The sequence below is a fragment of the Bombina bombina genome, chromosome 1 (genome assembly GCF_027579735.1).
Source record: "Bombina bombina isolate aBomBom1 chromosome 1, aBomBom1.pri, whole genome shotgun sequence".
NCBI classification, from domain to species: domain Eukaryota; kingdom Metazoa; phylum Chordata; class Amphibia; order Anura; family Bombinatoridae; genus Bombina; species Bombina bombina.
In genome coordinates this window covers 1,182,319,997-1,182,339,432 of record NC_069499.1, presented here as the reverse complement: position 1 = coordinate 1,182,339,432, position 19,436 = coordinate 1,182,319,997, and the positions used below count along the sequence as shown (strand labels likewise).

At 40.0% G+C, this 19,436-nt stretch overlaps 1 protein-coding gene across 1 annotated transcript in view; it reads right to left on the bottom strand.

Moving 5' to 3' along the window:
- Nucleotides 1–19,436, bottom strand: part of PSMD11 (proteasome 26S subunit, non-ATPase 11) — a 78,249-nt gene that overhangs the window by 10,235 nt on the left and 48,578 nt on the right. The gene's annotated exons all lie outside the window — the stretch shown is intronic.

Sequence of the window (19,436 nt, the reverse complement as noted above, 5' to 3'; positions counted from 1 at the left end):
ACCCCAGAAGATTCCAGGTCTGAGCAGCGCTTGAACCCCATGGGTGCCCAGCCATGCTTCAACAGTATCCAAAATATATAGGACCGAAACACACTTAAAGAAAGTGTTAGCCTTACTGGAATAAAATTAAAGAAATTTGGACCGAATAGAACCAAATACATTTCAAAAAAGTCTTAACCTGCCCCTTGCCAGCCAAGCTGGAATACGGCACGTACATCGTAATATTAGGGAGCTGATTTCGAACTGAAAAATTTCCAATTATAAACATGTTACTTGGGAAAGAATTCGTTCCTTAATAAGAACAACCAAACTAGTATAAGCTTAAAGTTTTAGTCTTAGAACTCAATCTTGAAGCCCAGACTAACAGTTAAGAATTGAATCCAATTATAAAACAAATAATTGATTATCTTAGAACAAAAGAAATATGGCTTTTTTAAAAATCACAAAATTCTTCTAGCTAAAATAGCTAAAGACATAGATTAACCCTCATTTGCGAAAATATTCAATAAAATGAAGACACAAATGAAATTATTAGCATGATAGTCCAGTTTAAAGGAACAGTGTATACAGTGGACTTGCATAATCAATAAATGCAAAACAACAAGACAAATGCAACAGCACCTAGTCTAGTAAATGTTGTCTGTTAACAATGCTAAAATAAATCATAATCTGATACTTGATCTTAAAGTAAACAGAACAAAAATTAAGCAATTGCAATATCCAAATAAATCACAGGACCAAGAAAAGTACCTGAAACTAAATAATTTTCCATAAATAAGATACAACCATCTAAAGGAAAATAAATACTATTTTGCTATAGAAACAATAGCATAATTAGTAGGAGTAGAGATAGCCCCAATAAATTGGAGAACTCTCCAAATTGAATTTAACTGCTGGCAAAGAATATAGTTTAAAACCTTTGAAGAAGGAATAAAAGAAAATTCTCAGCCTATTCCATTCCCTAGTATGGGGAATTGGAAAGAAAACCTCTGAAAACACAGAAGAATAAATAGGCAGAAATAGTGTCAGCTAGTCTTAAAGAACTAGTTACCTTAATATCCAAAATAATCAACACCTTTTCAACAAAGAACAAATGTACTTTAAAAATAAAAAAATAATAAAAAAGTAGATTTGTTAGTGTCAATATCTGATGAAGAATATTCTGAAAGAGAAAAAAACATCATCAGAGAAGGATAAATCAGTATGTTGTTGGTCATTTGAAACTTCAATAATTAAAAAAAGAAGTGAAAAAGACCTAAAATTTTTTTATTAGGAGGCACGAAGTCAGACAAAGCCTTTAAAATAGAATCAGAAAAATATTTCTTATAAATCTTCTAAATATTTCTTGTATATAAGATGTAAGAATGGCAATATATAAAGCATAAATACTAATGGATTCTGCATGTAAAAGTATATCATAATAACTTATTACAAACCATAGCTAAAGATAAACATTTATAACATTTAAAATAAATGAACTTAGCTTCGGTAGAACTGAAACTCAGTTAAGCGTTTTTCCAGAAGTGGCTTCTGATTCAGGGTCAATCTGAGACATCTTGCAATATGTAATAGAAAAAACATATAAAGCAAAATTGATCAAATTCCTTAAATGACAGTTTCAGGAATGGGAAAAAAATGCCAATGAACAAGCTTCTAGCAACCAGAAGCAATAAACAATGAAAAACAGAGATTCTGATTCACTACCCTCCACTTCACACTATAGAGAGGAGCCCTTCCAGGCAGGAGGGGCACAAAGGTACATAGGAGAATCTGAAAAATCCCAACTGGAACAGGTTTTTCAGGTCCCCCCAAAAGCACTAGAAGGTGGGGGGGGGGGGGAGAGGAAACCCAGAGCAACAGCAACAACCAAGAGAACAGAGACGATACCCCCAAAGGAGAGGCCAGAGGAGGGGAAACTACAGGGACTGAATGTCTTGAACTTATCAAGTTATGTTCTAAATAAATCTGAACTTGAGGTGCTTAGTTTAGGTCTCACGTTTGTTCCGTCTGCAGATTTCAATCTGTTCAGGACTCTGTTGGACGTTAACAAAATGATTCGCAATCTAACATTAAGAACATTTTTCAAGACCCCGGATCAAAGTATAACTAATGAGAGTTCAAGTTCTATTGATAGCTTAAAATTGGAGCATAACTCCACTACTGATTTAAATTTTCAAGAATTGTGCGATGTGAGAGTTCTGGAATCTCTCCAAGGAGAGGAAGAATTGTTAGAGGGAAGGAGTGTAACAACTCCATCATTAAAGAACAACTCTTTGTTCTATCCCATCCAAAGTAGGGGTCCTCTATTGGAGAAGTTCCAGAAACGGGTTGAGAGTGATCTGATCAAACTCCAATACGTCACACAGAGGGGTCAAAACTCAAATGTCACACGTAAACAAAAAGCAGCCCTAGAAAGTCTAAGAAATAACAAAAATCTTATAATTAGATCTGCGGACAAGGGTGGAGCTATAGTGGTCCTTAATAGGGAGGACTTCATTAAAGAGGCCCTTAGGCAATTGAGTATAGAACAAGATTATGAAGTGCTGTTACAAGATCCTACACGTCAATTTCAGCGACAATTGGTCTCCCTTGTGGACGATGGGGTAGAGATGGGTTATATTGACCAGGAAACAAAAGATTATCTTCTGGTACAAAATCCAGCCATTCCTGTGTTCAACCATCTACCCAAGATTCACAAGTCTACAGAAAATGTCCAAGGGAGACCAATTGTAAGTGGAATTGGTTCTCTTTTGGAGCACCTGTCGGAATGGCTGGATGGCATTCTGCAACCTATGGTAAGCACCCTTTGGAGTTACCTGTCAGATACAAAGCACGTACTGAACATACTTTCGGAAATAAAGGGGCATAGCAACTTCAAATGGCTAACAGTGGATGTAAGATCCCTGTATTCCACCATACCCCATGAGAGGGGCCTCGAGGCTCTTAGATTTTTTCTCTCCAGAAAATATGCAAATGACCAGGATTTCATAGACTACATACTGAGGGTGACCAGATTTCTCCTGACCCACAACTATTTCCTGTTTGAGGGGGAGTTCTTTCTCCAGAGGCGTGGGACGGCGATGGGGGCCAAATTTGCCCCCTCCTACGCCAACCTCTTCATGGGGTGGTGGGAGCTCTCCCACGTCTTTGGAGAGCGGAACCCCTTCAGACGGGGGATAGTGTGGTACAGGCGTTTCATTGATGACCTCCTTTTTATTTGGGAGGGTTCCCTATATGATCTAGAGAAATTCGTGGAGGGATTGAACCACAATACTGTAGGCATCAGTTTTACCTCTGAGATACAAGAACACAGAGTAAATTTTTTGGATATTACGTTGAAGGGAACAGTAGGTCATAAGATCACCAGAGACCTACCGTAAACCAATTACAGGTAACTCTTTACTGCATGCCTCAAGTTGTCACCCGAAGAGGGTGTTCAAGGGTGTAGCAAGAGGGCAGTTCATCCGCTTAAAAAGGAATTGTACCAGTTATAGCACATATGAGAAACAAGCAGATGAACTGTCAGACAGACTTTTGGAGAGAGGATATCCAAGGTCAATCATTACCAAAGAGAGGAATTCTGTCACGAAGGTCAGCAGAGTTGATCTTCTGAAACAGAACAAAAAAGGGACTAAAGAGAAAGTTGACAAGAAAATCACATTCTCGACAGAGTACTCTCAGCAGTATACCCAGATATGCCAGATTATTAGTAACAATTATCAGCTATTGTTAGCTGATGATGCTCTTAAAGAAACAGTAACTGAAGGTATCAGATGCACTTACAAAAGAAATAGAACGATAGGCAATATGATTGCACCTACGAGACTAAGGAAAGAACAGACAGATGGGTCTTCATGGTTAAGACTTAATGGTACCTTTAGGTGCAATCATCTTTCCTGCAAAGCCTGTGAAAGAGTAACCATAGGGGATACTTTTAGTTCCCTGGTCACAGGAGAAAACTTTCAAAAGAAATTGTGCCTGAATTGCAGGTCAACCTTTGTAGTGTATCTGATCTCATGTACCCACTGTGCCCTCCAATATGTAGGCCTTACGACGAGGGAGGCTAGGGTCAGGATCAAAGAACACTTGGCGGACATAAAAGCTGGTGTTCTAACAACGCCATTAATTAACCATTTTTCAACCATCTACAATAAAGATAATACATTTTTCACTTGGACCATTATAGAGAGAGTACCAATTCAGACCAGAGGGGGGGATAGGACCCGAAAATTGGGCGAAAGAGAGGCCTTCTGGATTTTTCGTTTAAAAACGAGGATTCCAGATGGCCTCAATTCGGAATTCGATCTTATAAACTTTTGGTAATTCACTTATAATCATTGTCAGGTGTCCACTGACATATCATTATCAACTTTACTCCCACCAAGTTTTACAACACCCCCCCCCCCCCATTTAACATTACAAAACTTTAATTTTTCAAAACTACATTCCATATAAAAACATAGTTAGAGCTCAGGACTAGTCTAGTTAAAGGGATAGTAAGCAAACATACAGATGCGGTGACATTATTGGCTAATAGGCCATGGGAGACAAATACCCTGCTAGGACCCCAACACTTGTGACTACATTAGTACCCAACTAGTTAATAAGACAATGGGGATTTTTTATTTAATGCAATACATCCTGTGTTGGCACGATTTGGAGTGTAAGTGTTTATGGTCCCTTGGTTGCGGTTTGCAACTGGAAGCTCTTTGCTAGTTTATCAGGTTGTTCCTGTGTGTTTTTAAACCAATACATATGAGGTGGCATATACCAGATCTATTCAGTGCAGATTCTCCCCACACGTCACTTTGTTTACAAACACTTGACGTAATATATGAGAGGGAGCTGCAAGCTTAGCAGTCCAATCAGATTGAGTGTAAAATACCTCCAGAGCTGAGCGCTGTGAGACTTGCATGTTGACAGGCTATTACAAATTATATTCGTCCAATAGGAACACTTTTGACTAGTGACCTATGCCGACCAAATGCAAGCCTCACAGCGCAATAAAGTTACTTTTTGCAGAGTTATAAGGTAAGCCCTACCTGCTAAGAAGCAGGAAATTTTCACTATAAGAGCGCATATCGCAAATGTCATTATAATTATATTTAGGTATTAGGGTTTATCCTGGGGACACGGCACCCAATGGAATTTAAACATATACACATGCTATCTAACATTTAACTATTATGAGCTGATTAAGTAATCTATAGAGTTTATGTGTGAAATCTTTAAGTTTGAATATTGAGAAGCAAAACAGATTGATTTACTTTAATAGCTGAAATTGTGAACCGTAGATACACTGGTGTAACTAAATGAGTGTCTAATTGAATGAAGCTGGAAGAAAAGGGGTGTTAGTCCCTAAACCAATAGAAACACAGATGAGGGTTTTTAAAGTTGTGAACTGTTAAGCAGTTTTAAGCAGGCTAGGAGTAAGGCAGTAGCCGAAACCGGTCAGCCTTTTGTTCATCTGTTTGATGCTTTATATATTTTTTTTTTGTGTGTTCTTACCCGGGGTTTATGATACCCTTTGTATTTCAATAAAGTGTATTATTTTATCACTATACCTGGTGCTCCTGTTACACATTTTTTGAAGTCAATAAACAATGAGACTTAAATTTTGTGGAGAAAACAATGACGCTCGAATTTTTTAGCGCCAAAAAAGCCGCCCACATTATTTGCGCCACATCCGGTAACGCCGACATTTTTTGGCGCAAAAACGTCAAAAAAATTACGCAACGACACGTATGACGCCGGAAATGACAAGAAAATTTTTGCGCCAAGAATGATGCAATAAAATGAAGCATTTTCAGCCCCCCGCGAGCCTAACAGCCCACAGGAAAAAAGTCAAATTTTAAGGTAAGAAAAAATTGATTTATTCATATGCATTATCCCAAATATGAAACTGACTGTCTGAAATAAGGAACGTTGAACATCCTGAACCAAGGCAAATAAATGTTTAAAACACATATATTTAGAACTTTATATAAAAGTGCCCAACTATAGCTTAGAGTGTCACAAAATAAGACTTACCCCCGGACACTCCTCTACATGTTAGTAGAAAGCCAAACCAGTACTGTAACGAGAATCAGTAGAGGAAATGGTATATATAAGAGTATATCGTCGATCTGAAAAGGGAGGTAAGAGATGAATCTCTACGACCGATAACAGAGAACCTATGAAATAGACCCCGTAGAAGGAGATCATTGAATTCAAATAGGCAATACTCTCTTCACATCCCTCTGACATTCACTGCACACAGAGGAAAACCGGGCTCCAGCCTGCTGCGAAGCGCATATCAACGTAGAATATAGCACAAACTTACTTCACCACCTCCATGGGAGGCAAAGTTTGTAAAACTGAATTGTGGGTGTGGTGAAGGGTGTATTTATAGGCATTTTAAGGTTTGGGAAACTTTGCCCCTCCTGGTAGGAATGTATATCCCATACGTCACTAGCTCATGGACTCTTGCTAATTACATGAAAGAAAGTCTGTATGCTCTGAAAATCCGCCTCCCAATTTTCCACTCCTGGAATGTGGATGGCAGATAGACAATCGGGATCTTTCGCCCACTGCAGAATGCAAGTCACCTCCTTCATTGCCAAGGAACTCAGAGTTCCTCTCTGATGGTTGATGTAAGCCAATGAGGTGATGTTGTCCAACTGGAATTTGATAAACTGGACTAAAGATAATTGAGGCCAAGCTGTCAAGGCATTGAAGATTGCTCTCAACTCCAAGATGTTTATGGGAAGAGAAGACTCTTCCCGAGACCACAGGCCCTGAGCTTTTAGAGAACCCTAAACAGCTCCCCAGCCTAACAGGCTGGTGCCCGTAGTCACAATTACCCAGGAAGATCTCAGGAAGCAAGTGCCCCGAGACAGATGTTCCTGTGAAATCCACCACGAGAGAGAACTTCTTGTTAGGGGATCCAGATTTATTATCTGCGATAAATCCGAGTTGTTTCCGTTCCATTGACTGAGCATGCAAAGCTGCAGAGGTCGTAGATGGAACCGAGCAAAAGGAATGATGTCCATGGAAGCCACAATCAAACCAATCACCTCCATGCATTGAGCCACTGATAGGCAAGAAACAAGTAGTTTGGATTTTCTGACATCCGTCAGGAAAATCTTCATGGGCAGGGAATCTATGATTGTCCCTAGGAAACACACTCTTGTAGCTGGAACTAGAGAACTCTTTTCTAGATTAACTTTCCACCCATGGGAACGTAGAAGAGACAACATCTCTGTATGAGATTTTGCTAGTTGAAAAGATGACGCCTGAACCAAGATGTCGTCTAGATAAGGGGCCACAGCAATTCCTTGGGATCTGATAATTGCCAATAGAGTCCCCAGAACCTTTGTTAATATTCTGGGAGCCGTGGCAAGACCAAGCAAAGTGCCACAAACTGGAAATGCTTGTCTAGAAATGCAAACCTTAGAAACTGGTGATGATCCCTGTTAATGGGAACGTGTAAATACACGTCCGTCAGGACTATAGTCATGAACTGACCTTCCTGAACCAATGGAAGAATGAAACCAATAGTTTCCATCTTGAAGGACGGAACCCTGAGGAATTTGCTGAGGCACTTTAGGTCTAGGATGGGACGGAAAGTTCCCTCCTTTTCTGGGAACCACAAATAGATTAGACTAGAATCCTTGACCTTGTTCCTCTAGAGGGACTGGAACAATAACTCCCAGGGAGGATAGGTCCTCTACGCAATTTAAGAAGGCTTCCTTCTTTACCTGGTTTGATGGACAGGAGAAATCTGCCCCTTGCAGGGCAAGATTTCAATCCTATTTTGTAACCCTGGGATAATATGTCCACAGCCCATGGATCTGGGACATCCCTTATCCAAGCCTGTGGAAAAAAAAGGAAAGCCTGCCCCCCACTTGATCAAAAATCGGATTGGGGGCAAGACCCTTCATGCTGTTTTAGAGTCAGCGGAAGGCTTCTTATTTTGCTTCCCCTATTCCAAGGCTGACTGGACCTCCAAGAAGTCTTAGCTTGTTCTGGTTTGGAAGAAGAGGAGGAAGAATTCGGTCATTTAAAGTTACGAAAGGAGCGAAAATTTGAATTCTGGCAACCCTTAGGTCTGTTCTTCTTGTCCTGCGAAAGGAAAGATCCCTTTCCACCCGTAATTTCAGAAATAATTTCCGCCAGACCAGGCCCAAATAAAGTCTTATCTTTACGAGGTAGAAAAAAAAAGCTTGGCTTTTGAAGTTACATCAGTCGACCAGGATTTTAACCAAAGAGCTCTACGAGCTAGAATAGTAAAGCTAGACATCTTAGCTCCCAGTCTAAAGTACCTGCATGTTAGCATTGCAGATAAAGGTATTGGCCAGTTTAAGAGCTTTGATCCCATCTTGGATCCCCTGTATCGTAGTCTCCTCCGATATCAGATCGGACAAGGAGTTACACCAATAAGATGCTGCACCATCAACTGTAGCAATAATTGCCCCAGGTTGCCACTGTTAGCCTTGATGGATGTACATCTTTTTTTAAGTAAGCCTCTAGCTTCTTATCCATAGGATCCTTAAAGGAACAACTATCCTCTATAGGAATGGTAGTTCTTTTAGCCAAAGTAGAAATAGCTCCCTCTACTTTAGGCACAGTGCGCCATGAACCACGAATGAAGGCAGCAACAGGAAACACCTTTTTAACAACAGGGGAAGGGTAAAAAGAAATCCCTGGCTTATCCAATTCCGGAGCTATAATTTCAGACATCTTGTCTGGAACAGGAAAAACATCAATGGATAAGGGAGAATCATAAACTCTTAAGTTTAGTAGACTTCTTATAGTTGACAGCAAACGAAGGTTCAGAGTCGTCCAAAGTAGCTAGAACCTCCTTCAGAAGCAACCGGAGATGTTCAAGCTTAAATCTGAAATTAACTTCTTCAGATTCTGAAGAAATTTCCCCCATCATGTAATAGTCTGAGATTTCACATTTAGAAGCTACTGAAGTATCATCCTCAGATATTTGGGAAAGGTTGTACAAAGAAAGGGGATTTACAATGGCACTACTAATGGCAGAAACACACTTAATTCGAATGTTAATATAGTGAAAATTTAATGTATAGTTATTTCAATTTTTGCACTATTATTTAAATTAATTCAGTGGGTAGGTGCTTGTGCATAAGTTAAACTATACTAGAAAATAGTGGAGCAAGAGTTGTTCCACTGGAAAGTATGCACGTTTTAGCACTCCGTTGCCTAGACTCAAGGCCTAGCTTACCGGATAATGATAAAAACAGAATTTATGTTTACCTGATAAATTACTTTCTCCAACGGTGTGTCCGGTCCACGGCGTCATCCTTACTTGTGGGATATTCTCTTCCCCAACAGGAAATGGCAAAGAGCCCAGCAAAGCTGGTCACATGATCCCTCCTAGGCTCCGCCTTCCCCAGTCATTCGACCGACGTAAAGGAGGAATATTTGCATAGGAGAAATCATATGATACCGTGGTGACTGTAGTTAAAGAAAATAAATTATCAGACCTGATTAAAAAACCAGGGCGGGCCGTGGACCGGACACACCGTTGGAGAAAGTAATTTATCAGGTAAACATAAATTCTGTTTTCTCCAACATAGGTGTGTCCGGTCCACGGCGTCATCCTTACTTGTGGGAACCAATACCAAAGCTTTAGGACACGGATGAAGGGAGGGAGCAAATCAGGTCACCTAGATGGAAGGCACCACGGCTTGCAAAACCTTTCTCCCAAAAATAGCCTCAGAAGAAGCAAAAGTATCAAATTTGTAAAATTTAGTAAAAGTGTGCAGTGAAGACCAAGTCGCTGCCTTACATATCTGATCAACAGAAGCCTCGTTCTTGAAGGCCCATGTGGAAGCCACAGCCCTAGTGGAATGAGCTGTGATTCTTTCAGGAGGCTGCCGTCCGGCAGTCTCGTAAGCCAATCTGATGATGCTTTTAAGCCAAAAAGAGAGAGAGGTAGAAGTTGCTTTTTGACCTCTCCTTTTACCAGAATAAACAACAAACAAGGAAGATGTTTGTCTAAAATCCTTTGTAGCATCTAAATAGAATTTTAGAGCACGCACTACATCCAAATTGTGCAACAAACGTTCCTTCTTTGAAACTGGATTCGGACACAAAGAAGGCACGACTATCTCCTGGTTAATGTTTTTGTTAGAAACAACTTTCGGAAGAAAACCAGGTTTAGTACGCAAACCCACCTTATCTGCATGGAACACCAGATAAGGAGGAGAACACTGCAGAGCAGATAATTCTGAAACTCTTCTAGCAGAAGAAATTGCAACCAAAAACAAAACTTTCCAAGATAATAACTTAATATCAACGGAATGTAAGGGTTCAAACGGAACCCCCTGAAGAACTGAAAGAACTAAATTGAGACTCCAAGGAGGAGTCAAAGGTTTGTAAACAGGCTTGATTCTAACCAGAGCCTGAACAAAGGCTTGAACATCTGGCACAGCTGCCAGCTTTTTGTGAAGTAACACAGACAAGGCAGAAATCTGTCCCTTCAAAGAACTTGCAGATAATCCTTTCTCCAAACCTTCTTGAAGAAAGGATAGAATCTTAGGAATTTTTACCTTGTCCCAAGGGAATCCTTTAGATTCACACCAACAGATATATTTTTTCCATATTTTGTGGTAGATTTTTCTAGTTACAGGCTTTCTGGCCTGAACAAGAGTATCAATGACAGAATTTGAGAACCCTCGCTTTGATAAGATCAAGCGTTCAATCTCCAAGCAGTCAGTTGGAGTGAGACCAGATTCGGATGTTCGAACGGACCTTGAACAAGAAGGTCTCGTCTCAAAGGTAGCTTCCATGGTGGAGCCGATGACATATTCACCAGGTCTGCATACCAAGTCCTGCGTGGCCACGCAGGAGCTATCAAGATCACCGATGCCCTCTCCTGATTGATCCTGGCTACCAGCCTGGGGATGAGAGGAAACGGCGGGAATACATAAGCTAGTTTGAAGGTCCAAGGTGCTACTAGTGCATCTACTAGAGTCGCCTTGGGATCCCTGGATCTGGACCCGTAGCAAGGAACCTTGAAGTTCTGACGAGAGGCCATCAGATCCATGTCTGGAATGCCCCACAATTGAGTAATTTGGGCAAAGATTTCCGGATGGAGTTCCCACTCCCCCGGATGAAATGTCTGACGACTCAGAAAATCCGCTTCCCAATTTTCCACTCCTGGGATGTGGATTGCAGACAAGTGGCAGGAGTGAGTCTCCGCCCATTGAATGATTTTGGTCACTTCTTCCATCGCCAGGGAACTCCTTGTTCCTCCCTGATGGTTGATGTACGCAACAGTCGTCATGTTGTCTGATTGAAACCGTATGAACTTGGCCTTTGCTAGCTGAGGCCAAGCCTTGAGAGCATTGAATATCGCTCTCAGTTCCAGAATATTTATCAGGAGAAGAGATTCTTCCCGAGACCAAAGACCCTGAGCTTTCAGGGGTCCCCAGACCGCGCCCCAGCCCACCAGACTGGCGTCGGTCGTGACAATGACCCACTCTGGTCTGCGGAAGCTCATCCCCTGTGACAGGTTGTCCAGGGACAGCCACCAACGGAGTGAATCTCTGGTCCTCTGATCTACTTGTATCATCGGAGACAAGTCTGTATAGTCCCCATTCCACTGACTGAGCATGCACAGTTGTAATGGTCTTAGATGAATTCGCGCAAAAGGAACTATGTCCATTGCCGCTACCATCAAACCTATTACTTCCATGCACTGCGCTATGGAAGGAAGAAAACAATGACGCTCGAATTTTTTAGCGCCAAAAAAGCCGCCCACATTATTTGCGCCACATCCGGTAACGCCGACATTTTTTGGCGCAAAAACGTCAAAAAAAATTACGCAACGACACGTATGACGCCGGAAATGACAAGAAAATTTTTGCGCCAAGAATGACGCAATAAAATGAAGCATTTTCAGCCCCCCGCGAGCCTAACAGCCCACAGGAAAAAAGTCAAATTTTAAGGTAAGAAAAAATTGATTTATTCATATGCATTATCCCAAATATGAAACTGACTGTCTGAAATAAGGAACGTTGAACATCCTGAACCAAGGCAAATAAATGTTTAAAACACATATATTTAGAACTTTATATAAAAGTGCCCAACTATAGCTTAGAGTGTCACAAAATAAGACTTACCCCCGGACACTCCTCTACATGTTAGTAGAAAGCCAAACCAGTACTGTAACGAGAATCAGTAGAGGAAATGGTATATATAAGAGTATATCGTCGATCTGAAAAGGGAGGTAAGAGATGAATCTCTACGACCGATAACAGAGAACCTATGAAATAGACCCCGTAGAAGGAGATCATTGAATTCAAATAGGCAATACTCTCTTCACATCCCTCTGACATTCACTGCACACAGAGGAAAACCGGGCTCCAGCCTGCTGCGAAGCGCATATCAACGTAGAATATAGCACAAACTTACTTCACCACCTCCATGGGAGGCAAAGTTTGTAAAACTGAATTGTGGGTGTGGTGAAGGGTGTATTTATAGGCATTTTAAGGTTTGGGAAACTTTGCCCCTCCTGGTAGGAATGTATATCCCATACGTCACTAGCTCATGGACTCTTGCTAATTACATGAAAGAAAGTCTGTATGCTCTGAAAATCCGCCTCCCAATTTTCCACTCCTGGAATGTGGATGGCAGATAGACAATCGGGATCTTTCGCCCACTGCAGAATGCAAGTCACCTCCTTCATTGCCAAGGAACTCAGAGTTCCTCTCTGATGGTTGATGTAAGCCAATGAGGTGATGTTGTCCAACTGGAATTTGATAAACTGGACTAAAGATAATTGAGGCCAAGCTGTCAAGGCATTGAAGATTGCTCTCAACTCCAAGATGTTTATGGGAAGAGAAGACTCTTCCCGAGACCACAGGCCCTGAGCTTTTAGAGAACCCCAAACAGCTCCCCAGCCTAACAGGCTGGTGCCCGTAGTCACAATTACCCAGGAAGATCTCAGGAAGTGCCCCGAGACAGATGTTCCTGTGAAATCCACCACGAGAGAGAACTTCTTGTTAGGGGATCCAGATTTATTATCTGCGATAAATCCGAGTTGTTTCCGTTCCATTGACTGAGCATGCAAAGCTGCAGAGGTCGTAGATGGAACCGAGCAAAAGGAATGATGTCCATGGAAGCCACAATCAAACCAATCACCTCCATGCATTGAGCCACTGATAGGCAAGAAACAAGTAGTTTGGATTTTCTGACATCCGTCAGGAAAATCTTCATGGGCAGGGAATCTATGATTGTCCCTAGGAAACACACTCTTGTAGCTGGAACTAGAGAACTCTTTTCTAGATTAACTTTCCACCCATGGGAACGTAGAAGAGACAACATCTCTGTATGAGATTTTGCTAGTTGAAAAGATGACGCCTGAACCAAGATGTCGTCTAGATAAGGGGCCACAGCAATTCCTTGGGATCTGATAATTGCCAATAGAGTCCCCAGAACCTTTGTTAATATTCTGGGAGCCGTGGCAAGACCAAGCAAAGTGCCACAAACTGGAAATGCTTGTCTAGAAATGCAAACCTTAGAAACTGGTGATGATCCCTGTTAATGGGAACGTGTAAATACACGTCCGTCAGGACTATAGTCATGAACTGACCTTCCTGAACCAATGGAAGAATGAAACCAATAGTTTCCATCTTGAAGGACGGAACCCTGAGGAATTTGCTGAGGCACTTTAGGTCTAGGATGGGACGGAAAGTTCCCTCCTTTTCTGGGAACCACAAATACATTAGACTAGAATCCTTGACCTTGTTCCTCTAGAGGGACTGGAACAATAACTCCCAGGGAGGATAGGTCCTCTACGCAATTTAAGAAGGCTTCCTTCTTTACCTGGTTTGATGGACAGGAGAAATCTGCCCCTTGCAGGGCAAGATTTCAATCCTATTTTGTAACCCTGGGATAATATGTCCACAGCCCATGGATCTGGGACATCCCGTATCCAAGCCTGTGGAAAAAAAAGGAAAGCCTGCCCCCCACTTGATCAAAAATCGGATTGGGGGCAAGACCCTTCATGCTGTTTTAGTCAGCGGAAGGCTTCTTATTTTGCTTCCCCTATTCCAAGGCTGACTGGACCTCCAAGAAGTCTTAGCTTGTTCTGGTTTGGAAGAAGAGGAGGAAGAATTCGGTCATTTAAAGTTACGAAAGGAGCGAAAATTTGAATTCTGGCAACCCTTAGGTCTGTTCTTCTTGTCCTGCGAAAGGAAAGATCCCTTTCCACCCGTAATTTCAGAAATAATTTCCGCCAGACCAGGCCCAAATAAAGTCTTATCTTTACGAGGTAGAAAAAAAAAAGCTTGGCTTTTGAAGTTACATCAGTCGACCAGGATTTTAACCAAAGAGCTCTACGAGCTAGAATAGTAAAGCTAGACATCTTAGCTCCCAGTCTAAAGTACCTGCATGTTAGCATTGCAGATAAAGGTATTGGCCAGTTTAAGAGCTTTGATCCCATCTTGGATCCCCTGTATCGTAGTCTCCTCCGATATCAGATCGGACAAGGAGTTACACCAATAAGATGCTGCACCATCAACTGTAGCAATAATTGCCCCAGGTTGCCACTGTTAGCCTTGATGGATGTACATCTTTTTTTAAGTAAGCCTCTAGCTTCTTATCCATAGGATCCTTAAAGGAACAACTATCCTCTATAGGAATGGTAGTTCTTTTAGCCAAAGTAGAAATAGCTCCCTCTACTTTAGGCACAGTGCGCCATGAACCACGAATGAAGGCAGCAACAGGAAACACCTTTTTAACAACAGGGGAAGGGTAAAAAGAAATCCCTGGCTTATCCAATTCCGGAGCTATAATTTCAGACATCTTGTCTGGAACAGGAAAAACATCAATGGATAAGGGAGAATCATAAACTCTTAAGTTTAGTAGACTTCTTATAGTTGACAGCAAACGAAGGTTCAGAGTCGTCCAAAGTAGCTAGAACCTCCTTCAGAAGCAACCGGAGATGTTCAAGCTTAAATCTGAAATTAACTTCTTCAGATTCTGAAGAAATTTCCCCCATCATGTAATAGTCTGAGATTTCACATTTAGAAGCTACTGAAGTATCATCCTCAGATATTTGGGAAAGGTTGTACAAAGAAAGGGGATTTACAATGGCACTACTAATGGCAGAAACACACTTAATTCGAATGTTAATATAGTGAAAATTTAATGTATAGTTATTTCAATTTTTGCACTATTATTTAAATTAATTCAGTGGGTAGGTGCTTGTGCATAAGTTAAACTATACTAGAAAATAGTGGAGCAAGAGTTGTTCCACTGGAAAGTATGCACGTTTTAGCACTCCGTTGCCTAGACTCAAGGCCTAGCTTACCGGATAATGATAAAATATAACTTTTATTAGTGTATTAAAATGTGAAACGAAAAAAAAACAAAAAAAAAAACACTCAAATAGTTAAAATCGCAAGTGACAATTAGAACCTTGGTGTGAATTTATATAATATTGGTTATATGGTTACAACCAATATGATTCTGTAATTTCATAAGCCTAAAGTAGGTAATTTAAGTTCAGTTGAATTGCAATAAATGTGGGAGTATTATATAATATATGTAAGTTTGTGGCACAATGGCTTGGTGGAGCACAGAATATAATCTGTGTGGTTGGTATATTCTACAATGATGGCGATGTGTTCTCGCACTCGGGTAGAATTGTATTAAAAGATGATGTAGTTCATCACCAAAAATTCAAGTGCTTATAAACAGTATATGTCAGATTAGGCCACTTGTAAAATATATTCGAGACACATATTCCAAAGTGATCTGTGGAAGCTTATATAGTGTGGCTGTGTGCAATAATATGAGCAGCTAGCTCACAGTAGATGTATTGGTATAAGTTCCTGACTGGTATAGTTATTCGATGTTACTGGCCGCTAACTTAGTTCAAGTTGCGACTACAGATGTATTGATGTTAATTGTATTGGCCAGTAATTGCACTATTAATTCATAATACAAAAATCAGATACAATACGTGCCAGTACTTGGCACACAATGTACCGAATACACCACTGTGTTATCGCTAGATTGCTGCTATATTAGTGCAATCGTCTCCACACAATGTATGTCAAGTGCCGCTGTGTGAATTCCACAATTTCTATTTGTTAGTAATGCACTCAGTTGTTTCGTATTTACGTTAGCAATTAATATTTGGTATCAGATCTAGCTATATATAATAGCATTTAACTTGATTATTTAAAATTATTAGAGTTAACGTTAGTGTACTATGCCGAATCCGGCTGATAAACTGAGTAAATGTGCTCGCAGCCAATAGACTGGTTGAATATGCTCACAGTCACATTATAAATAGAGGTATCATTGTTAGATAGAATACTAATGATTAACTAAAACATAGTGTGGCTGTGAACGTATTCACTCAGTCTATTGGCCAGATTCGGCATAGAACACCAATGTTAACTTTAACAATCATAAGTGATAATTGTACGCTACTACTTATAGCCAGACCTGGCACACAGTATTAATGGTTAACTTAACAATAAAATAACTGAATTATAGTAACGCTATTATATACATAACCATAAAATAAATATTGGAGAGATTACACAGCAGCACTTAGTGTGGAGACAATTATATTAATAAGGGGCAACTTGGTTGCAATATGGCCACGGATATTTAAAACTGATATCATTATTTCTAGTGTGACCGTGAACACACATAACAAGCTTGCCAGCTGAACTCGACATAGAACCTGAATGGTCAATGTACATAAAAACAACAAGGCAATCCAAATACTATATTATACTGAATATTCTATATAGATTGATTTGCTACTTAATAACAATGGTTAACTCACAAAAAACTGAGTAGCGATAACACCATTGCTGACATTACTTACAATAAACGTTATGGACATCTCACAGTGACATTCGGTATACTGTGTGGAGATGACAGCATTAACCTCTTAAGGACATATGACGGAATTTTTCCGTCATAAAACAATTGAGCAAACTGAAAGCTGTGTCCTTAAAGGGTTAATATAGTAGCAATCTAGCGGCAACAGAGTTGCATATACTTAACATTGATACTATTATTTTCAGTGTAATTGTAAGCGTACTTACCCTGTCTACTAGCCGGATTCGGCAGAGAACATCAAGGATTAACACATTAATAGATCGATTATAATGCTATTACATATGGCCAGATCTGGTACACAATATTAATGGTTAACCGAATAATAACTTCTGGGTAGTGGTAACCCCATAGTATTCACAACTTTCTATCAGAAATAGCGGAGATTACACAGTGGCACGTTGTACTATATGTATGTATCATTTTACTGTAACAACCTAGCTAATACACTGACAATAGTGCATATCATATTGACTCAAGACTTGACCTATTCCCGTGTATCTCACATAACAATTTTATTACAACCATCCTAGTTGTAATAGTGTTATCATTATTGGTAATATTCCAACACAGATATACTTCTCATATAGAATTATTCGGTACATTGTGGGCCAAGTACTGGCACGTATTGTATCTATGATTTTTGTATTATGAATTAATAGTGCAATTACTGGCCCATACAATTAACATCAATACATCTGTAGTCGCAACTTGAACTAAGTTAGTGGCCAGTAACATCGAATAACTATACCAGTCAGGAACTTATACCAATACATCTACTGTGAGTTAGCTGCTCATATTATTGCACTCGCCCACACACAGCCACACTATATAAGCTACCACAGATCACTTTGGAATATGTGTCTCGAATATATTTTACAAGTGGCCTAATCTGACATATACTGTTTATAAGCATTTGAATTTTTGGTGATGAACTACATCATCATTTAATACAATTCTACCCGAGTGCGAGAACACATCGCCATCATTGTAGAATATACCAACCACACAGATTATATTCTATGCTCCACCAAGCCATTGTGCCACAAACTTACATATATTATATAATACTCCCACATTTATTGCAATTCAACTTTACTTAAATTACCTACTTTAGGCTTATGAAATTACAGAATCATATTGGTTGTAACCACATAACCAATATTATATAAATTCACACCAAGGTTCTAATTGTCACTTGCGATTTTAACTATTTGAGTGTGGTTTTTGTTATTTTTCGTTTCACATTTTAATACACTAATAAAAGTTATATTTTATCATTATCCGGTAAGCTAGGCCTTGAATTTGGAAAAAGTTGACTAACGCAGATTTAGAGGGGTCAGAAAACTTACCAGCAGAAATATGTTTAGATTTCCTCTTACGCTTACCCGGAGTAGGGAAAGCATATAAAGCTGCAGAAGTTATCTGTGCAGCAAAATCTCCTGTCAAATAAACAACCCCAGGAGGTTGAGAGGAACCGCAGGGCACTGTACGTGAAACCACTAAGGCTTGGGAACGTTTGAGGAGAAAGCTGTGGCATATCCTGAACAGCATTATCCTGAGAGACAATTGGCTCAGAAGGCAATAATTTAGCTCTGTATTTTAGAGTCTTAGCTAAACATGAGAAACAAAAAATTGCATAGGCAAAACAATTTGGGCCTATAAACATAAGCATTTATCTAGATAAACAGAATCTTGGTCAGTGTCCATAGCTGAAAAAGTCCCCAATAGTAGAGAAAAATAAAAAGAGAAAAATAAAATGGAACCGTTATGTCACTTTAAGAAAAAAGAGAATTTCTCAAAACCTTTCGAAGAATGCTAAAAATGTAAGTGAAGGTAAACTTTGATGAATAAAAGCCCATTTTTCAAAAATACTATTAAATACAGGGGCACTTTCATTCATCGAAGTTTAGAAAGCAGCCGTTTTGATTAAAAACTTACCTTTGTTTTTATCACAGCCAGAGCAGCTTCCCCCAACAGGAGATCCACTCTTCACTTCACATGTCATCAATGACTAATCCGGCTTTCTCCAATCACGGCATGGCCTCAAGCAATGACTCCCCTGGAGGGAAAGCCGTGATTGGAGGAAGCTGAATTAGTCATTGATGACGTGTGAAGAGAGGATCACCGGGTGGGGGAAGCTGCTCTGGCTGTGAAAAAAACAAAGGTAAGTTTTTAATCAAAATGGCTGCTTTCTAAACTTTGATAAATGAAAGTGCCCCTTTTTTTAATAGTATTTTTTTAAAAACGGGCTTTCATTCATCAAAGTTTACCGTCACTTTAAGGAACTTTCAATCTCACATCTCTATACCTCAGACTAGCCGAGATCATTTTACCGCATCGGGACCGGAGTTGATACTAGTAAAAGAAGTCCCTCACAGGCTGCAAATCCGCTGTCAGAGATGGCTGTCATCCGGATTGGTAGATAATTACTAAAACCCCAAGATGCGATAGTTTATATACAGAGCTCTAAAAAAAAAAAAAAAAAAAAAAAAAAAGGACTATTCACTCCGCTCTCAATGAATACAAGCAGAAGATTGGAAGTCACGTGATCGGAC